Source organism: Hippoglossus hippoglossus, chromosome 7 (genome assembly GCF_009819705.1).
Source record: "Hippoglossus hippoglossus isolate fHipHip1 chromosome 7, fHipHip1.pri, whole genome shotgun sequence".
NCBI classification, from domain to species: Eukaryota; Metazoa; Chordata; class Actinopteri; order Pleuronectiformes; family Pleuronectidae; genus Hippoglossus; species Hippoglossus hippoglossus.
Genome location: NC_047157.1, coordinates 25,064,735 through 25,086,038, shown reverse-complemented (window position 1 = coordinate 25,086,038; position 21,304 = coordinate 25,064,735). Strand labels below are relative to the sequence as shown.

The following is a 21,304-nucleotide window of genomic DNA, read 5'->3' as shown; positions in this document are numbered from 1 at the left end:
TCGCAAAGTAATTTCATAACTTTACTCACGTGTTACATTAGGCTACTTGTTGCTTTACTTTCCACACTGACCTGTCAAAGGTGCCTTTAAACAACTCCCATCCATCCATCTATCCATCCATCTATCAATCTATCCATCCATCCATCCATCCATCCATCCATCCATCTATCCATCCATCCATCCATCCATCTATCCATCCATCCATCCATCAGTCCATATACCACTTCCTCTTAGAGTCGCGTGTGGGCTGGAGCCAATCCAAGCTGACGTTGGGGCGACAGGCGTTACAATTAGAGACAAACAATCCTTCACGCTCTCATTCACACCTATGGCATATTTTACAGTCACCAAAACCTAATCTGCATGTCATTGGAATGTGGAGAGGAGGTCACAGTACCCGGAGAAAACCCCACAGAGACACTGGTGTGCGCACGTAGCCTCCACACGTGGTTGTATGTAGATGTGTGTGAGACGCTCAGAATCACATCGCCGAAACGCTCGTGGCGGTAGAGATTCTATGCTGGTGTTGAGTTTCTTCCGGTTTCTTGTCCGATTATTTACAAATTCTCTGGCGTCTCTGTTTACTTCAGAACGATGGCGAGTGTTAGCGGATCGTGTTGGAGCTGATAGATTTCGAAGAGCAGTTACGTTTTCTCAAAGAACTGCAACGGAGCAAAGAAAGACGTTGTCCGTGTTCGTTCTTTCAAACCAATTAAAAAATGGCGGCAGGTCAGTCGGAGATGCGTATAGTTACATTTTGGGGAGGTGCACGTCAGGCTACACGTCTTTGCGTAGGCTACGGCGCAGCTTCGACGCAAGACCATGAATTGGGCTTGAGAACCACTACTTTATGTTTTCTTTCGACTTCATCTCAGCTTTCGGGGAGAATATAAAACCCAGTTGCCTTATTTTAACATTATTCTTGTGAACCTGCAGCTGTCTGAACAAATCCTCAGCTGTCAGGTTCACAGCAGCAAAATTCCCCTTCAAACCTTCTGCTCTCGTCTTCCCCCAAGTTTCAAATCGATTATGATAAAACAAGAACGACTAATTAGAAAGCCTGGGACTCGAACTCCCACTGGAGATAATAACCGAGCGTCTCTGTCGACCAATTTGCTGAATCTCGAGGGGCCTGCATCTGAGTGGAGAGGCTGGATGTCGCTGCTCCCGGACCCACCTGCTGTTTGTGTGAAAGGCAGCGCTGGACTTTCCCAGTGAGATAAATGAGAGCTGCGATCAGACGCTCACACTCTGCTGAGCTCACATTTCCCACTGATCAACTGCCCGCTTTAGATATTGATATTCGCTCCGGAGCATTGATACACTTTACAAAACATATCCCTTAAGCCTGTGTAGCTCCCGGATAGCGAGATGCACTTATAACCCCCCCCGTCCACCCCCTCCTCCACACACACACACACACACACACACACACAAACACACACACACACCCTCATTACAAATTCCACTTTCCTTGTCAGCTGCAGCTTCAGGTGTGTGTGGGCTTGAATTGACGAGGCTTGTTTTTGATCACATCATTTCTCGCACACGCCCGTCTCATCTTGAGGTTTATTAGGCGAGACCTTGGCTGGCAGAGGACATTAGCATCAGTGGATCATTCATTTGGTTCCCACCGGTCCGCTCTCCCCGCTCTGTCCGCGGCACTCGCTGGCACAGATGGTGCATTGCAGGTTGATTCCAAAACAGGAAAAACAAGAACATCAAATTAACTGCACTGTGGAGATTAGAACCCCCATCCGAACCACTGTGCCTTTCAATAATTCATAGTCTACTGTCTCGGTGTTTTATTGATACAACATTTCACTGTAGACCATAAAGGAACACCGGAGACACGCTCGGTTCCTGTTGTGAGAGATAATACGCCCCAAAATGTCTGTCTCAGCTGCGATGAAAAGAGCAGCCGCCCGTCCTCCGCGCCGTGTGCCGTTATTACTGTAATCATTTGAATAATAAAACACATTTTTGGTTCTTTCTTCCCCCCTAAGATGCAGCTTTAGGGAGGTTTATGTATTCATGCTGTCTTTAATCCTTCCTGTGCACCTTTACCCAGGTGGGGGGGGGAGGGTGTGAGATGACCTAATACGAGGCTGTTTTGATGACACCGGGGGTTAAAATCAAACAGATACGTGGGAGTAAGGGTCAGTGAGCCTGTTTCGGGAGGAGGAGGACACGTCGACCGGCCAAGCGGAGCAGAATTTTCATTAAAATTAATGCACTAAAGGCAAAAAGTCAGTCAGCGGCTTGAATACCAATCAGCTCCTTTGTAAGCAGCCCGTGAGCGGCATCAGAAACACGAACACCTTCATCAGTGTGTCTCTGAAGGCTTCTCCGGCCTTCCCTCCCCCACATTCTAACTTTGAAGCTCAGCGGGAACTGGGACGTCCCAGAAGGGGCCGATTTCCAGCGATGTTATCTGCTCTCCGCGGCGGAACTGTCGTGAATGCATCTCCATGAATAAATAATAAAAAATCCCCTCTTCTCTGACTCAGTGGCGGCGGCGGCGACACAGCTGCTGTTTTGTCGCTCACAGGACGCCGTTCCCCCGCACGGCTTTCTCCCGCAAAATGCATCAGTGTCACTAATGGCAAAAGGTGTTAGGAGGATGAGTGATGTAGGAACCTGCGGTGCGTTACTCAGGCCGGCGCAGTGGGTCAGGCCTCTGCTGCGCTATCGAGCAGAAACATCGGTTTATTGACTAAAGAATCCGGCCTCCGAGTGAGCGCGGAGCCTCACAGGTCGACGGGGAAACGCTGCAGAGCAAGAGGAATGTCTTTCTTTTTGCCGTGTGCCCCACTGGAGCATAACATTATCCTACAAATTGGTGCACACATGCAACATCTGAGCTTTAATTGACCCTTTGCTGACCCCCACTACCGCTGCTATACGTCTGTCGAGTTGTGCATCCCGGCCTGGTGAGCCCTCATTGGTGAAACGTGCACTCGTATTGAATCCCTGCCTGATTGACAGAGGTAGTCAATAGCAGACGTCGTCTTATATTTAGCCGCTGACCCTAGATTGTTCCTGCTGTTACCAGCAAACTCCATCGATTGTAGCTGTGGCTCCATGAACTGGTTAAAAATCTCTTGATTGATTTCCACGTGGCTATAATAGATTTTTCCGCCACATTAAACACAATATAACCACAGTGAAAAGTGGCCTCTTCAGAATTATCGCCTCCATCTGCAGAAATCCTGCTGCAAAGGTTTTTAGCTCTGTCATAACATAACTTGATTTGGGAGGTTCGAACACTCTGCCCCACGGACTGTTTATACAAAGCTCTGCACACAGACAATAAAAAGTGACAGTAGATTGTAGAAGTGATTGAGGGCGACTCACTAATGACCAGGAATGATTCTGAAGTAGCTCCGGAGCATCAACACAGGACACGAGAACACAACATTACAAACAGGCAGGTGAACACTAGTGTATGCAAAATTATATTAGATTCAAATTAAGAAAATCAAATCTAACTACATGTAACTGACTCTAATTAGCTTAATGAACTATTCACCTTGCTATCATCACATCAAGATGAATCTGAACCAACCAGTCATTTCAAAAAACAAATTAAATCTTAATAGTCAAGTGCAGATTTCTATTTCAACAAAGGAGAAGATTAAAAAACAGTGGGGATCAGTGGTCGTTCATTTGCGTTTCTTTCTGATCGGTCGACTAAACAAACCCATGATTTCGAGTTTAAGCCCCAAACAAGTTGCTTAGAAGTTGATAAAGCTGTGTGAGTTGTGCCTCGTTACGCTGCTAAGCTACGATTTAAGTTGGAGAAAGTCAGTTGTGGGAAGATGTGCAGTGTTTTAGGTGAGATTAAATGTTCAGGGAGACGCTGAGAAGACGAAAAAGAAAAGGTGATGTCGCTGATGTTCTCCTCTTCCTCTCTACGATGTTCGCTAGCCACCTCTCTCCGTGTGTTGTCATATTGGCGGCTGAGCTGTCTGTCATGGTGGAAGCTCGGGGGCCTCCGGGGGCCCACGCTCCTGTCACGCTCTCAGTGTTGATGGAGTAGAATCAGACGTGGGGCCTGTTCACCTCATCACACAAATGAATGTGCAGTCTGAGAGGGAAACATCATGAAAACAGCTCAACACTAACAACACAAGCAAAGAAACAAAGTCAACACTGAGATCTTTAAGACATCGTCAACGCTGGGTTGGATTTTCAAACTGGTTGAAAGATTTGTTTCTGTGTGACTCAGTGTTTCAATATCAATTAATCTCCTAAATACTTTCTCTCATAACGATTTGGCTCCAAAATCTCCCAGAGCTCAACGTGGCTTTATTCTTCTTTCATTCAAGTCCAGACGACTGAAAACTGTTTGCTCACAGTTTCCTGTTGGTTGACTTATTTAAACTGGACTCGGTTTGTGCTGTGAAATGTAATATTGGGGAAACACTTAGAAGGAAAAATACAAATATGAGATTTCCAGTGTAAAGCCGTAAATTTCACGAGAATAAAGTAACACTACATTATCATAAGTATCACGACTTTGCAATTTATTCTCATGACAGATCCACACAGATCTGGAGGAAATGTTTTGGTCGGGTTGCCAAGTGTAAAGTTATCACAGAAATATCCAGATGGAGTGAAATTCCCGACGAGAACGAGTAAACAACTTCATCAAAAAGTGGGAACAAACTGTATCTTGTATGCAAAGTATAACATTTTGAATCCTGAATCTAGTAAAATGTGTCCTCTGTATATATTTTACTCTCTATGAGCGCTGCAGGGCTCCGTACTTTGCAGAAACCTGCTTTTCCACGAGCAGGATTTGATCATTTGTGTTAAAATCGAGTCTTATTCTCCTTCCTGTGCCGTCTGAGCTCTGAGTTGCTCTCGACCTTTCAAAGTCTCGATCCTCACTGAGACCTTCATGACTCCAAAGCAGACGAAATACCTCATTTAAAGGATTGTTCAGGGACGTGCTTCTCATGTTTCTCTCATTTCTGACTTCAGACTTCATGGGGAGTGCTGCTGAGGACCCAGGGAAGTGCAGGGTGAAGTATTTGAAAGAGCAGCTGTACACACATGAGTCAGATTTCTATATAATCCTCCAAAAAACCGTGCAGATGACAGGGACGTCACAAATGTGTCATCGGTGAACTTTAATCTCAATCTGTCTCGCTGTCTCAGATCCGAACTGTTCCAGGATATTAAATTAACGTAGAGGAGGTTCATAGGTGACACGTGACACATATTGTTTAGTACTTTTGTTTGTAACTGACCAGCTCCGGATGTAAAAGTCAGTGATTCTACAACATCTGTGGAGGCAGAGGACATTTCCTTCCAGGCCCAGACGAAGGAGGCGTCTCAGCACTGACCCACAGCACTGACTAACCTACTCTATGTTAATTATTTGTTCCTAAAAAGGCACCAGCCTGCGAGCAGCTTTATGAAACCCCACGTTTTATTAAATGTCACAGATTTGTTTTGAATACGTCGTCACTTAAAATCTGCACAAATTCATATTTAGATATTGAAACGGGACAAGATGGTGAATGTTCCTTGTACGTTTGAAGATATTCATCATTGTGAAAGGTGAATCTCATATTTCAACCACTCTGCTTTTTCACATGAACAATAATGTCAACGAAATATGTCTAAAAAAGTCTGAGTCAGGGTTTGAAATAGTTTGACGGTGTGATGCAATGGAAGGAAAAAACTGGCCTGTGGCTCCTGCAGCACAAATATCTGGTGAAATGTTCACTTCGATGTTTACATGAAAATCTACAGTAAATAGATTCATGTAACTCCCAACAAATATTAAAACCTGTGACGCCGCCTGTTCTCTGTCGCTGTGGAAAGAAAACAACAAAACACCAGCGTGAATAATCTGCATCAGAACATACGCTGCTGTAACTCTCAATCACCGGCGGTAAAAACCACATCTGCCCTTTGACTCAGGCCAATGGAACAACCTGTTTTATGAATTTTATTCTCCAGTAAATTAAAAGAACTAATTTGCTGCATTAAAGGATATGAATGGATTTCATATTTCTTAAATAATCAATTCTACAACCAGACTGATCTCATGATAATAAAACATACTCTTCATATGTTTTTCACAGTAAGTAATTAGAAACACAACATTAAAGTAACTTATACAAAACATTTACACTGTGTGTTTACTTAGCCAGAAGCACAGTTTTTGCTACTGTGTGTGTGTGTGTGTGTGTGTGTGTGTGTGTGTGTGTGTGTGAACATTATAACTCAACAATTCATCAACGCATTTTTACCAAATTTGGTGAAATACTTGTTTGGGAAGTCGTCTGCAAATGATCAACTTTTTGAGCCAATCGCTCAAATTGATCAGAATGTTATTCTCCATCACATGGTGTCATGTGATAAGTGACGTCATGAAGAAGTTAGAAAATGATGTCATGCATATGATCTAATTAAAAAACAGGACAATAGACACAACCTGAAGCTCATATAGAAATAAAATAGTTAATGATCATATGGAAGCAATACACATCACTATGAAGTCAGAGAATGATTTAATATAGTGTTGTAATTTAACTTTTGCAATCATTCATCGTCAGAATATATAGATAACACTAATGTCATTATTACAATATACATGAGCAGCCTGATGAGGGTGTATAAAGCGCACGTGCAGGGTCTCCATCGACCCTCTGGTGCTTTTCATTGTTAAATGTGCACGTCTTCCGTGTCGTCATTATTTCAACATCTCCCAACGAAAACGTTGTTGTTTCCAAACGTCTTTCTTTGACCCAGATGGAAAGTTTAGTGCAAAAAATAGATTTAATTATAACAACACATAACCGATAACTCTCTCACGCGTTCTCCTGTTTCCCGATGTCGCTGTGATAAGACGTCACGCCTCATTTAGGCAAATTAGTGATTCCACATAATCTTCTGTCGTACACTGATTATGCCATATGTTCTATTGTGTATCTGCGTGTGCGCTGCAGTGCTATGCGCGTCCTGCTGTGTCCGTGGAGTGGCTTGGTGAGACGGTGTTGTTATTCTCACACGTGTCTCAGAGGTCCAGTCGACAGCAGGGTGTCACTTGTTTCATCTGCTCGCCTGTGGGTGAGGGATGTGAGATGTTTTCCTTCTAAAACTGGAAACGTCCACGGGCGACGACCGGATAATGAGGAGGAGGAGGAGGAGGTTCTACTATGTGCAAACTTATTCACTAATTGGATCGGGGCGCTGCATGCATGAAAGGCTAAATTAAAATACCAATACCAACGCTCAGGGGACAATCCAAGGCTGTGATATGTACACAACACACCGCATTGTTTTAAATTCCAAGGCCGACAGAGAATTAAACTCTATGTTCTGTGATTCTAAAGAAAGAGCACAGTGAGATCGTCCATTATATAATCTGAACCATATCTATTTTAAACATGGACATTAGTTTGTAAATCCTTTGTTCCCGAGCAGCCGGAAAAGAACGTGTTAGTCACAGTGCACCTAGAACATATGGTGCCTCAGGCCCTCCCATCACTCCAGACTGTATCATTCCCATTTCCTGGAATCTCCTGGCTGCTTCCTATATTTTGTGTTCTCACTTATACCGCCATTAACAACCCCCCCCCCCCCCCCCCCCGGAGGAAACATGACCCACAAGAAGTAGAATCAGGGGGAATGGGAGGAAGGACAGATTCAATAACAAGCCCATGACAAAAGTCTGGGGGGCACAGCAAAGTGTGTCCACGTGTGTGTATGTGTGTGCTCGTGTGGATTTGCGAGCATGTCACTTTGTGTGCGTGTGTACGCTGGGTCGGGTCGTGCAGTTTCGAACGCCTTGTTGATCGCGTTTCATTCAAACTACAGATTTTTTTGATTCTCCTGCTTTGCAAAGACTGGGGGCGGGGGGGAAGCAGAGACCAGCAATCAGAGGTTTGTTGTGACATTTCATCCTGTGATTATATTAGCGCCCTCTGCGAATCAGACACCGCCCGGGCTGGGATGACGTTACCTGAGCTGACAGGAATTGATGGAATGACCTTACAAGTCGTCCACCAGCGGGAAAAATCTGCTCCACGGTTTCACGGAGCGACGCCGGGGCCGTGAAAACTGCCGTGAATCGTTTGTTGCATTTTTATCACTCACGTTACATCAGTGGAACAAATGCTGGACTGATGCACGGGAGATGAGAGGGATAAAAGGGAGGAGGAGGGCGGGAGGGGGGGGGACTTACAGTAGAAGAAGAAGAAGCTTCCTATGAAATATATCAGATATTGAATTTCTGACGTGCGGCCAGACAACAAGGAGTTATAATCACACCCTCTGGGGGCCAAGCTCCATTTATCATACAAACAGATGCGTCCATTACGTTTGCATATTTCATTTTTTTCTGTGGAGGCGGTGATAAATACCAAGTTATAGATTCTGTTCCTCGACAAAAATTACTTGAAATTCATCAATCCTGAGGCCGAGGTCTACGAGCTCTGCCCAGAAAACAATGTGACAAGAAACATTAGGAAACATAAATAGCAGAAGCTTTATTCTCCTGTAAAGAATCGTAACAGATTCACAAACAGCTTCAACCGCTGAGTTACATTTTGTTATGTTTCTTGCTCGATGTGGAGAAAGTTACAGTAAATAAAAGAACAGTGGGACTCGACACCGCTGGTACTTCTTCAACTCTACAGCGACATGGTTTATTTAGTCGAGCCTCACTGATATACAGTGCCTTGCATAAGTATTCACCCCCTTTGGACTTTTCTACATTTTGTCATGGTATAACCACAGATTAAAATTTATTTCATCGTGAGTTTATGTAATGGACCAACACAAAATAGTGCATCATTTGGAAGTGGGGGGAAATATTACATGGATTTCACAATTATTTACAAATAAAAATCTGAAAAGTGTTGAGTGCATATGTATTCACCCCCTTTACTGTGAAACCCCTAACAAAGATCTGGTGCGACCAATTGCATTCACAAGTCACATTTGCAAGTCACATAATTAGTAAATAGGGTCCACCTGTCTGCAATTTAATCTCAGTATAAATACACCTGTTCTGTGACGGACTCAGAGTTTGTTGGAGATCATTACTGAACAAACAGCATCATGAAGACCAAGGAGCTCACCAAACAGGTCAGGGATAAAGTTGTGGAGAAATATGAAGCAGGGTTAGGTTATAAAAAAATATCCAGAGCTTTGAACATCTCTCTGAGCACCATAAAATCCATCATAAGAAAATGGAAAGAATATGGCACAACCGCAAACCTACCAAGAGGAGGCCGTCCACCCAAACTGAAGAGTCGGACAAGGAGAAAATTAATCAGAGAAGCAACCAGGAGGCCCATGGTTACTCTGGAGGAGTTGCAGAGATCCACAGCTGAGGTGGGAGAATCTGTCCACAGGACAACTATTAGTCGTCTACTCCACAAATCTGGCCTTTATGGAAGAGTGGCAAGAAGAAAGCCATTGTTGAAAGGGATCCATAAAAAATCCCGTTTGGAGTTTGCCAGAAGCCATGTGGGAGACACAGCAAACATGTGGAAGAAGGTGCTCTGGTCAGATGAGACCAAAATTGAACTTTTTGGCCTCAATGCAAAACGCTATGTGTGGCGAAAACCCAACACTGCCCATCACCCTGAGCACACCATCCCAACAGTGAAATATGGTGGTGGTAGCATCATGCTGTGGGGATGCTTCTCTTCAGCAGGTACAGGGAAACTGGTCAGAATAGAGGGAAAGATGGATGGAGCCAAATACAGGGAAATCCTTGAAGAAAATCTGATGCAGTCTGCAAAAGACTTGAGACTGGGGCGGAGGTTCATCTTCCAGCAGGACAATGACCCTAAACATACAGCCAGAGCTACAAAGGAATGGTTTGGATTAAAGAATGTTAATGTCTTAAAATGGCCCAGTCAAAGCCCAGACCTCAATCCAATAGAGAATCTATGGCAAGACTTGAAGATTGCGGTTCACAGACGGTCTCCATCCAATCTGACTGAGCTTCATCTTTTTTGCCAAGAAGAATGGACAAACCTTTCCATCTCTAGATGTGCAAAGCTGGTAGAGACATACCCCAAAAGACTTGCAGCTGTAATTGCAGCGAAAGGGGGTTCTACCAAGTATTGACACAGGGGGGTGAATACTTATGCACCCAACAGATGTCAACTTTTTTGTTCTCATTATTGTTTGTGTCACAATAAAATTTATTTTGCACCTCCAAAGTACTATGCATGTTTTGTTGATCAAACGGGAAAAAGTTTATTTAAGTCTATTTGAATTCCAGTTAGTAACAGTACATAATGGGAAAAAGTCCAAGGGGGGTGAATACTTATGCAAGGCACTGTATATGAGGTGAACAAAAAAACAACAGCGGCACAAACTGCAGCCTCGGAGTTCAATAAAGTTACAGTTTCAACACTGAACCACTGAATATTACATTTACTGCACGACTGCTGTGTAACACTACCTTGGTTTTAACTGGGTTGACTCAATAGACAGAGTAGAAATGTAATTTTAAATATGTGTATGTAGAGAAAAGAAACGTGTAAATTACAAGAATGAAGTTGTAATATAACAAGAATAAAATCGTAATATTAAGAGAATAAAGTGGTAATTTTATGAGAATCATTTTCCTGTAATGTGACTTTATTTTCACAATATTATGATTTAACTGAAATCAAAACTTTTAATAAAATCAGAATAAAGTCATAATATTACTAGAATAAACCTTTATTCTCCTAATGCTACGACTATTGAATTCAGAGTAGTTGTAATCGAGAGGAAACTCGTAAATTCGCAATATCACGAGAATAAAGTTGTGATATTGTTTTATAATATATAGAAAAAGTCGTTATTTGATGAGAATAAAGTCGTGATATTGCGATTTATTTTCATTTATCGACCTCTGCTCGTCTTCTTCCACAGTTTTACGGCACACGACTGGAGAATTAGCTCTAATGTTTACACAACTGCAGTGGATGGAAATGGGCATTACACCACATTAACATTACACTACTGTTTATTATCATTATCTTGTAATTATCCCAATAGTTATTAATTATAGAAACTGTGCCCACTGGAACATAAAAAAATACAGAATATCTTTAGCTTTAACTTCAAGACTGCTTGTTACATTAGTTGAATGGTTTCCCCGTGTGAAGGAGGAGATGATTTGCATTTGCATCACCAGGTAGATGCTGAACCAAACATCAATCTTTCTCACTTCCATGACACTTATGGGCTCATCTGGTCATATATCAGTCCAGTAATGTCTGCTGGGAATTTTTAATGAGGCATTAACATTACGACAGGTGAAAAGGTGTTGGGCGAGGGGCAGTAATGAGTCACCTGCAGCTCTACTGGTGACCCGGGGGTCACTTTCACCGATGGCAATCCACCCCCCCCTTTTGACAAGCTAATCCTCAGCCATGCGTGTAATTAAAAACACGCTGGATGGTGCACGCGTGTCGACATGACAGTGAAGCAGCGGTCTGCGCCGCCAGCGTGGGAACTAATCACCTGTCACCAACTGCTCCCCACCGCACACGGGCGTTAATGCCTTCGATGAGCCACGTCTGGATGGAGACGCAGAAGAGAAGCGTTACCCGGGAGTGAATGAAGCGTGAGCATCGGATTCCTACCTCCTGACAGAAACCGTCTGTCACAGGCGCCAGGTTTTCATTTTCATTTACATGACGACAAACCACGGACCATGTTTCTCAAGATGTTCCACTCGACGGTGGAGGTTCGGAGCCTCAGGCAGAAAACACCCTTTACAATGCAGCGTCCATATCATGGTTTACCATAATCACCTCAGTGCAGCAGAAGCAGCTTTAGAGCCTAGTTGCTCCTTATCTGGAAACATCAGTCCAGTCCAGGATACTGAAGGAAATACATGTCAGTTCATACAGGGACACATACGCAATCAAATTGTTCCCAATACTGCATTAATTTGTCGTTAGATTTTGCAAGAAGCTAATTCTCTACATGATTTCTACCTCAGTAACAATAATACAATAATAACTTGTATTATCAAATACATTTTTAAACTCTGCATAATGTCACTTATATTAATCGTTAGTTTGTTTATCTTGAATTTGCAGAGATTTCCTGGAAATTGTGTTTTTCAGACCATCCTTTTTTTTAAAACCTTGACCTTTGATTGATAAACTCCAAAGTAACGTTCCCACCAAGTTTAGTGAAAGGCCGTCAATGTGTCGTTGAGTTATTTTGTACACACACACACACACACACACACACACACACAGACACACACACACACACACACACGTGCACAGACAGCGGCGTAGGCATCTATGCGAGAATTCTGTGGGTTCATTACTGTGAAAATCTCTACAATATTGCATCTATTACTTTCATCAACTGTCTGATTCTAGAAGGGCACTATAAGCACATCCTCTACTGAAACCACATTTAAGTTTTTATTTGTATCTGCACCAAATTACACACACACATAAATATCAGTCCCTTAAATATGCCTGATGCTTTTCATGAAAATCCTTGAGTTACTCTCAATCATCTAAAGTGTTGAAAAACACATCTCGCAGTGTTAAAGATCCAGATCCACACCAGAACTTAAAAGGTTTTTTCTGACTCAAACCACATCCTTCCCCCAAATTCCGTGATAATCCATCCAGTAAATTATGTGTAATCCTGCTTCCAGCACGTGTCACGGAACTGTTGTGTTTCCACCGTCTATGTAAAGTGCCTTGAGATAATGTATTTTATGATTTGGCTCTATACAAATACAGTTGAATTGAGAATTGAATCACGTGCGCTCTCCTCAGTGCAGCTTTCAGCAGGTCTGACACATTTTTTCCCTGAAGTTTCTGCACAGCTGACAATGATGGACTCCCCCTTCTTGAGGATTCTCCTCACGTAACCTCACCGTGGGTCCTCTCCACTCTGAAACGCAGCCATCACGGTGAGTGGGCTCTGCATACCAACACATCCCACATGGTAATGAGTCCGTCTTCAACATCCTATACAGTCCACAGATTAAACGTTTTGATTGGAACGAGCTTTTACAGCCGCCGTGGCCGCTGTGGCGTTCGGCCCGGAGACTGAGAAGAGAATGTGTCAGAGTGTGAGAGCCGCGCTGCATTCAGAGAGGAAACAGAAACACTCTCAGCGGACTGCTCACACCGCTGGAAGGAGAAGTGCTGAAGTATCCGGCCTCTGCCTCACTCCATCAGGAAATGATATTTCCCCGCTGTGGCTCAGTGAAAAGCTTCTGTGCCTTTGCTTTGATCAGGATTACCAGTGGATCTATTCTTAGGTTTTAAAATGGTTACGGCTCTGTGATAAGTTTCCAAAGGGTTCGTAAGTTAAAGGTTATCAAATCCTTTACTATCAGCACATTAGGAATATAAACCAGCCACAGATTATTTTTTTTCAAAACGACAAAAGCTGATTTACAGTTAACTGATACGACCTAGATGTAATTTCTAGGAGACAAATCATGAGGCTAAAGCTGCGTCTGAGGTTAAAAAGCTCCTTGTACAAAATGTAGAACGAAGAAATGTTGTTGTATTCACGTGTAAAGCTACTTAACGTTGATATTTTTACATTAAAATAAACATTATTCAAGGTACATTTAAATCGATGAAGAGAAATGTCATATCAGTCATTCTGATTGGCTCCTTAATTTACATACTTGGAGAAGCAAGACAGAGATTTGAGTTGCGCGTCACACACATCGTGCATTCGTTGACAAGCTGATGGGGAAGAAACCGACAACCTCAGAAACCAAAGAACCACGTCGACTGACGAGCCAGAGAATTTAACACAAATGTGTTGTTTGTCATTTGAGATGAAAACTAACACGACAAACAGAATGAGAGACGAGTGACAGTGTTGTGGTTCAGCTGAAATCCTCACGTTCAGCCCATTCACTGTTTGTTTGCTAAGCGGTTGAATGTGTACTATCAGGTAGTAAAACACAATGTTATTGGAGTATTAGCACATATTTTGATGTACATGTAAAGTGCAGAGACGCACAAAGACCAACAAAACATTTTGGCATTAGACGAATGTATTAATTTGCAAAAAAGCCTCAAACGGGACGGAGATAGGATCGACAGGATCCACGTCAGGATCGTAGAACAGTTTGTAAAACAGCGAGTTGGTTGTCTCTGCTAATAAGCTGGTTGTCGGTGTGTGACCTTTGCAGTAAAGCAGGTCGTAAAGTTGCAGCATGGCCCCCACCAGAGTTACATGGTGCAGTACCAGGCCTCCAGGGGGCGCTGTGGCAATGACAGACATGACATTCTCCCTAGTATGAGTTTAAGTGCCATCAAATTGATTTTAAAGCATCTAATCAAGGTATAAAAACTAGTGTTGCTTTAAATCTATGTTGTGTAGTGATTTTTAAATCCAACGTTCGTGGCTTATGTTCGAAGAGGTACACACACACACACACACACACAGACACACACACACACACACACACACACACGTAAATCCGCTCCCTGTGCTTCTTGCTCTTGTGTGTTTGGGTTTTGCGAAAGGCTAAAAAAAGACGCCACCCTCCGAGCTCTTGTTAACACAGTCTCGTCTGCAGTGGAAGCCTGGTGTTGTTGTCCTCACTGGACAGTCGCTGCTTGGTGTGAAAAGACATGAATAATGTCAGGAGCAACGTCGGTGCCACTGAATGCGTCATGCAAAGTTATAGAAATGAATTCTGCACAGGTAGAAATACACAGCCATGCCTGGAATGTAGTAGGACACACACGTGAAATCAGAGAAGCCGGGGTTTTCTTATCAGCTCATACTTCAAAATGTCTTGATTTTTCCCTTTGCTTTACGTGAAATGCTTATTTTAAACAATTTTCTAATCACTCCTCAGTTTAAATCTAAACTCTAAATTGTCCGTAGGCGTGAACGTGAGTGTGGGTGGTAGTTTGTCTCCGAGCGTCGGCCCCACGTCGGCCACTTCTCGTTTAATATCATCTGGGATTGGCCCCCAGTCGACCTGCGACCCTCAAATGATAAAGTGTTAAATACAGATCAAGTTAAAGTGTGTTGTGAAAAGCAATAAATAACAGACACTAGAGATAAAAAAAACCCTCATTTCCTTCATTAAAGCAGCAGAAACCCTCCCACAGTCCCTGGAAAGGCTCTCGCCTGCACCTCTCGAGTCCAGTCATGCTTAAGTCTCTCCTTCAACCCTCTTCACATCCTTTCCCCAGTTAATGCACAGTTCCAGGTTTGCCTTTGCGGAGGCATGGAGGGATTACAGCCGGTGGTAGTGAATCTCCTCAGGTGAATACTGAGCGAGGTTTTCATTCTCCCAGCGTCAGGCCCTCGGGAACACGCTCCTCCGGCACCGAGCTCGGTTCCCTTTGAACTCTACTTAGTTGTTTCCGGATGGGGCCACCGACCACGAGCAGATCCAATGTGGGTTTTTTCCGGGCCTGAGAGGACGGCAGGCTCTTGATGTACGGTTCATTAAAAACGATGAATTGTGCTGAGTGGCGTCCCTGGGGAGGAGTGACCCCGCTGGAAGAGCCCGAGCACTTTTGAAGTCCTGTCTCTATTCAGGCTGTTGCTTTATCCACATTCTCCAGCAGCAAAGCACCAGCGTCAACCCTCCTAGAAAAGAAACACACAAGAATAAAAGCTCTCGTTTTTCATAATTAATACCTCATGACTCAGATATGGCTTCACGGGCGCAGAGGAGGAACTGATTATACTGATTTTTGGATGATATCTGTGTTGAAAAGCTGCAGCTCAGCGGGATGATGAATGTGTTTTAAGTAGGTGACCGGTCAGATCACGGCTTTGTCCTTCTCCTAAAAAGCAGGACGCTCTGTTCCTCCCCCGAGAGAATGTTTCAGCTCCTGCACGTCCTTGTCAAACAGGTAAGGAATTATGATGAGTGAAAATCTGCAGTGAAATCAGCCTGGGAGCAGAAAACTGTTTCTCTCTGAGGACCAATACCAGTGTGATTAAAAAAAAGCTCTCGGTGGAAGAACAAGCAGACTGGAAACTGAAACTGAAATAAATTAAAAACCTTTGTACTCGCGAGGATAATAGGTCGTACTTTCATGTAAAACACACATTTCTTTGTAGTTTGTGCTTTCAAAAACAAAGCAGGAGATCATGAGACATCGTGTGCAGATGGATCCAGTAGAATTAGGGTTTGTCAGAATAACGTGTTAATTCTGCTTCATTAATTATAAAGATATTCACACGTAAAAAATGATCCTGACTAATCACTAGGCCCCTGTCCTCTTTTCCAAGGGGGTCAGAGAAGTGAACCTCCTCTAGCCTCGTCCTTTGGTGACGGGGGTTCATTTTTCAAAATAAAAGATCGTCCGGATCCATCTGTGCGACCGCAGCTCGGTTGAGGTCGGTTCAAGAAGAGGAGTCATCAGTCAACATCTGCCCCCTCCAACAGAACTGAGTGTAGATCTGACTTGAGTCTACGTTTGCCGACATATTGCAAAGAAAGGCGTGAAGTTTTCCAAATCAACGATGATCCATCTACTTAAAGGCGTTGGAGACGACTTATTAATCGAGAAATTCCTGTTTACATCAGCTCGCACGCGCCCAGTGTACGTGATAGTAACGTGATATGTATTTTCCAGGTGTGTAAGAGCGGGTTTAACACTGATACGGAGTCAAAACGCGTAGACAGAGATCGTTTTAGTTTGAAAATGCTGTTTTCAAATGAAAAGGTAGTAGTGTAGATGTGGCCGAAGGCGTCAGAACGACACCAGCAAGACTTTTCTCTGCTTTGCATCGAGTCTGAGCTCAAATTAAAAGAATAAAAGCCACCATTTTTTTTTTGAAGTGGACAAATGTACTTTGCAGACAGAGGTTGTCGTCGGTTTGGAGGCGAGTTCTGACCCAGAAAACGAGCCAAAGGAAACAGTGGAGACACGATGAGAGTAACGATCTGGAAACGGGTCAGTGAGCCGCTCGTTAAGTGATGCTCTTATGTGCAATTAGAGCAAATCGTGAATAAAGTGAAAGGAGCCACCGGTAGAGGAATTAAATCTCCCGTCCTGTTTGCTTAAGGCCGTGATTAACTCTGGATAAACGCAGGTAAAGAGACGATGGCACCAGAGCCTCTGATTGACCGTGTCATTAGGAAATCTCTTCATTATCAGATCAACAGTCTGATCAGTGCTGGATGAAGCGTACAAGTTTCTATACTTTCATTTCAATAGATATTAACACTCAAAACGTATCACTCGTTCTTCAGAAATCCGTTTCTGATATATCATCGTATTTCTGTACACTGTGTCGTTAACACCTCTGACAGGTTGTAACCGGTAGATTAATCTATGTTCATTAGAGTCGTGAGACCACAAATGAAAAGAGTAATTATAAGAAGGAAACGTTTTCCGATAAAAATCTGCGTTGGTGTTTTTGACATTTCTCTAATCTATTGTTCAATAAAATATTTAATTCCTCGACTCAACTGTAATTATTGTTTAAATGAAAGAACCTGAGACGTTAATACGGGAAATGTCAGCTTGTTCTAATTGCTAACGACACAGATGAAGGGATAAGGATGAAATTTTAATATGAAAAGTTACCATAGCTGTTACAAGCATGCAGTAGAAATATACACAAATCGAATACAACTGGTGTACAAATAGAATTTGACAAAAATGTATTGAACCAGTGTGGATTACCTCACCTTTAAGTACAATACTCGAGTATAATACTTAGTTACACTCTGTTACTCAGGGTATTTCTGGCTTTGTTGTGAGCAGAGTCGCTAAATTAACACAGAGCAGCTAAATGTTCTGTCCCTGATTTATTCAAGGTTTGCACTTTGTAGCGCGGCGACTTTCCTGTTCGGTCCCTCGGGTGGAATTGGACCCTGAGTGATTCCTAATCAGTGTTAATCCACTTACGTTCGTCAGCTACACATGCTCCGGTTGCTGCTCCGGGAGGAATTGATTTATCATCCATCCAGAGGCAAATTCTATCTGCTGCTTTAAAAGTGAATTCTGCTTTTTGCTGCTCCGCACTTTACATTATCTCACATCTGTGTTTTCATCAGTGGCCCAGCATCATGGTGGATTCACATTTCCTTTGTGTGTGTGTGCGGTTGCTGCTGTTGTGTCTTTGCGTTTAGTCATTTATCAAATTCGGATCCTGTTCATAGCACCAGAACATTACATGGCACCCGGTGACCTTTTCCTCTGCAAAACAGCCCCAGACAAAGAACACGTTTTGTGTTGCGGTGTTTCAGCCGCTCCTCGCTAAGCCCTCGGTGCCGTCACCTCCACCGACGTCGCCATCGACCCGCAGGATAATTCACCGCCTGCAGCGCTGCAATCGGTTTTGTGAGCTCATTGGTTCCCCTCGCATGCTTGCACCAGGTGAAGCCCCAAAACAAATGCCTGCTGCCGCTCTGCGCCTCGACTGGTGCAAGCATGCACACGTTAATGGTTGCAAACCATATGTGTCAGTCCCAGCAGGGACCATGCAGAGAGCTGGACCATGTGTATTCATGGCCTGTGGAGGTCTTTGTGTGCTTCTCTTCAGACCCTGGAGTCAGGTCAAGACCCTCATTACTCTGGACCACACGGGAACCTGCCTCTCTTCCCTCTCTCGTCTCATGTTTGCCCTGATAACATTTCCTGCAGTCCGCTGGGACACACTCTGTTGTGGCTATTTGCATTTCTAATAAGGAAGAACTAGTGGATTCTGTCCTCGTCCTGACACCAGTTACACGCACCTCGACACTTCTGCTGTGTTTACAATCTTTTAGCCTCGTTCCTTCTGTTTTAATGCATTCCCAAACGGCATACAGATGTGGACCACTTCAGGCAATGATGTGAAACTTCTGGCCTTATTGTGGCCTGGACAAAATGCTCTAGGCAAGGTGGAATCTGGATGCCAACCTGAAGGGGCCCATGTGATAAATGGTGAATATGGCCCGAATAGCACAAAGCAAATGGCGGATCGCCCAAGAAGCATCATCCCAATGCCGTATGTGGGCCAGTTGTGTGGAATGTTTTATATTTGTATTATCAAGATCCGCCTTCCCGACATCAAAACAGATTTCAACCTAAACGGATGAGACAGGAACACAGAAGAGATGATTCGATGCAGTTTATCCATCAGTGCGTCACGGACAATATGTAACACGGCATTAAAAGAGGCATCGAGACGAAAACAGACAAGAGGAGACGCGCTGCAAGTAGGTCCCTGACAAGGAGAAACAGCACGGAGCAAAGTGAAGAATCAGCCAACGTCACTGACAACGTTAACAACACCGACGATGAAGCACAGCAACAAAACATTCCCCAGCCCCCTTAGCAAAATGAAAAATACTTCATTCAACACGTTGTGCACATTATGATTATTAATGCTCATACATCTTTTGTGGCTTTAACCACTGCTTTGAGGTTATTGTTCTTTATTTTATTTAGTCAAATATCCTTGTCTTGGCACAGACACAGTTGGTAGAAATGTTCAGAAGGTCAGAGGGAAATCTGACCTTCTGAGTACATTTCAGAGGTTGTACTTTTATACTTTTACTGTAGTAAAGAGGTTGAATTTACTTCTACTTCTACTCGAGTATCTGTACTTCTTCTTGAGTAACGAATGTGTGTACTTGTGCCACATCTGGTTGTAGCTTAGAATGAGGTGAAGGAGAGTTTATAGTCTAATTCTCCTCATTGATCTGTCTCTGCTGCTGCAGAGGTTTGTCGTTCAGAGAACTCAGCTCAGATCCTGTGTCGTACACGAATCGGTGTTTGTGAATACTGACAACAAACCCCCCCTGTTTTCCACCAAACAGCAGACAGACGTAGTTAGTGACCTGCTGGTGAACACAGTGCAGCGTTTAGCTGTTTAAGGAGCCGGATATTTCCCTCAGGAGTCGAACCAGAGCCACAGGAAGAGTGGAAATTGGACTCGTATTTATCAGGTGGACAGAAACACGACTGAGGAGGAATTCTAATGTTGCCTCGTGTTCTCACTGATATTTAATCTAGTACTTCTTTTGTTGTATGTAAATGTTGATGCATGTTTACCTGACAAATAGTAGAATAGCTTGTCACGAAAAGGGAAAAGGAGAAATAGGTCTTCGGTGAGAATTTGCCGGTGCTCTGTTTACACGTCTTGCCCCGAAGCGGCGAAAAAATAATCAATTAATCGTGCTTCAGGAAGTCTGCGTTTGAAATGTTGACCTTTCATTACAGCTCGGTAATTACCCAGATTAATGTGATTTGCAGGGATATGTGTGTAGCATGTTTTATGTGTATGAGCTTGACTCTACCAGGCTTTTAATTACTGTGCTGCTATATACTGTATTTGTATAACGAGGACACACAGTTAAATATACCATCTGTCCACGTTTTAATCAAAAATAGGCCACTTGTAACTTTAAAATCTTGACTGTTCTTATATTAAATGTTCCTTTATGCAAGAATGGAAGGTAATTTAGGACGGAAGGTTATATTCCTCGCACCTCACTGTATTGCCAGTGTTGCTTTTTGCAGGATACGAAGTTAAAAACATCGCTGTTGCACGTGGTTTCCAAGATGTAAGAAAATTATATGTACACAAACGTTCGTGGCTATTTACGCATTAATGCCCGGGAGTTCAACGTGCATCGTAACGTCGCCCAGAAAAAGTCCAGCGTCTATAACCTCAAAATAAAGAAGAAGAAATAAGCGTGTTCACGTGTGTGTCACGTTATCTTCTGCAGTCATTTGACCTGAAAGAGCAAGAAAAGCCAGATGTTAGCAGATGTTTTGAAAAGCGGGAAAGAGGCTTTTCTGTCCCATTAAGCTCGTAAATACTGACACTCGTTTGGCTCATCAGCGCTTCACCTTCCGCTGAGGCATCACTTTCCCTCCGCTTACAGCCGTCAGGACCTTGTCGAGCCGCCGTCAGCCGATTGTCACGCTGCTCGCCTCTTAAAAAACCGACCTGTCACGCGGTATTAATATTTAAAGGATATTGTTGTTTCTGCTGTTTGCAGCAGCTACAGCACAAGGAGCGGCCGGCGGATCGGGGTCCATCTGTCTCTTTGATATTAGACGTGTTCTCTTCTTTGCTCTCATTTGATTTAAATTGTCAAAGAAATGAAAGGATGTGCTGCCGGTCAGAATCAGAGTAATCCTCTTAGCGGGATGTGCTGTTGGACGTATTCAGACAGAACTCGGGATTTTTACAGGAGCTGATCTTTGACGCCAGTGACACAATTTCCTTACACCAGTTATTCTTTCGTTCTGCAGCATGTTCATATAAACAAATCTTATTTCACGATGTGTAAAATACCATGTTTAAGATTTGGTTAGGTTTACGAAAACGTTGTGTTCTGGGTTCC

The 21,304-nt window shown here is 43.3% G+C and overlaps 1 protein-coding gene and 1 long non-coding RNA gene across 3 annotated transcripts in view; one reads left to right on the top strand and one right to left on the bottom strand.

The window, feature by feature from the left end:
- The window catches only part of syt6a (synaptotagmin VIa), a 59,210-nt gene that overhangs the window by 2,550 nt on the left and 35,356 nt on the right, over nucleotides 1-21,304 (top strand). The window lies entirely within an intron of this gene.
- On the bottom strand, nucleotides 4,344-19,525 carry LOC117765044. Its single transcript, XR_004614492.1, has 3 exons — nucleotides 19,466-19,525; nucleotides 16,013-16,019; nucleotides 4,344-4,354 (listed from the first exon to the last, which is right to left on the bottom strand). It is a non-coding gene; the product is annotated as an uncharacterized LOC117765044 (long non-coding RNA).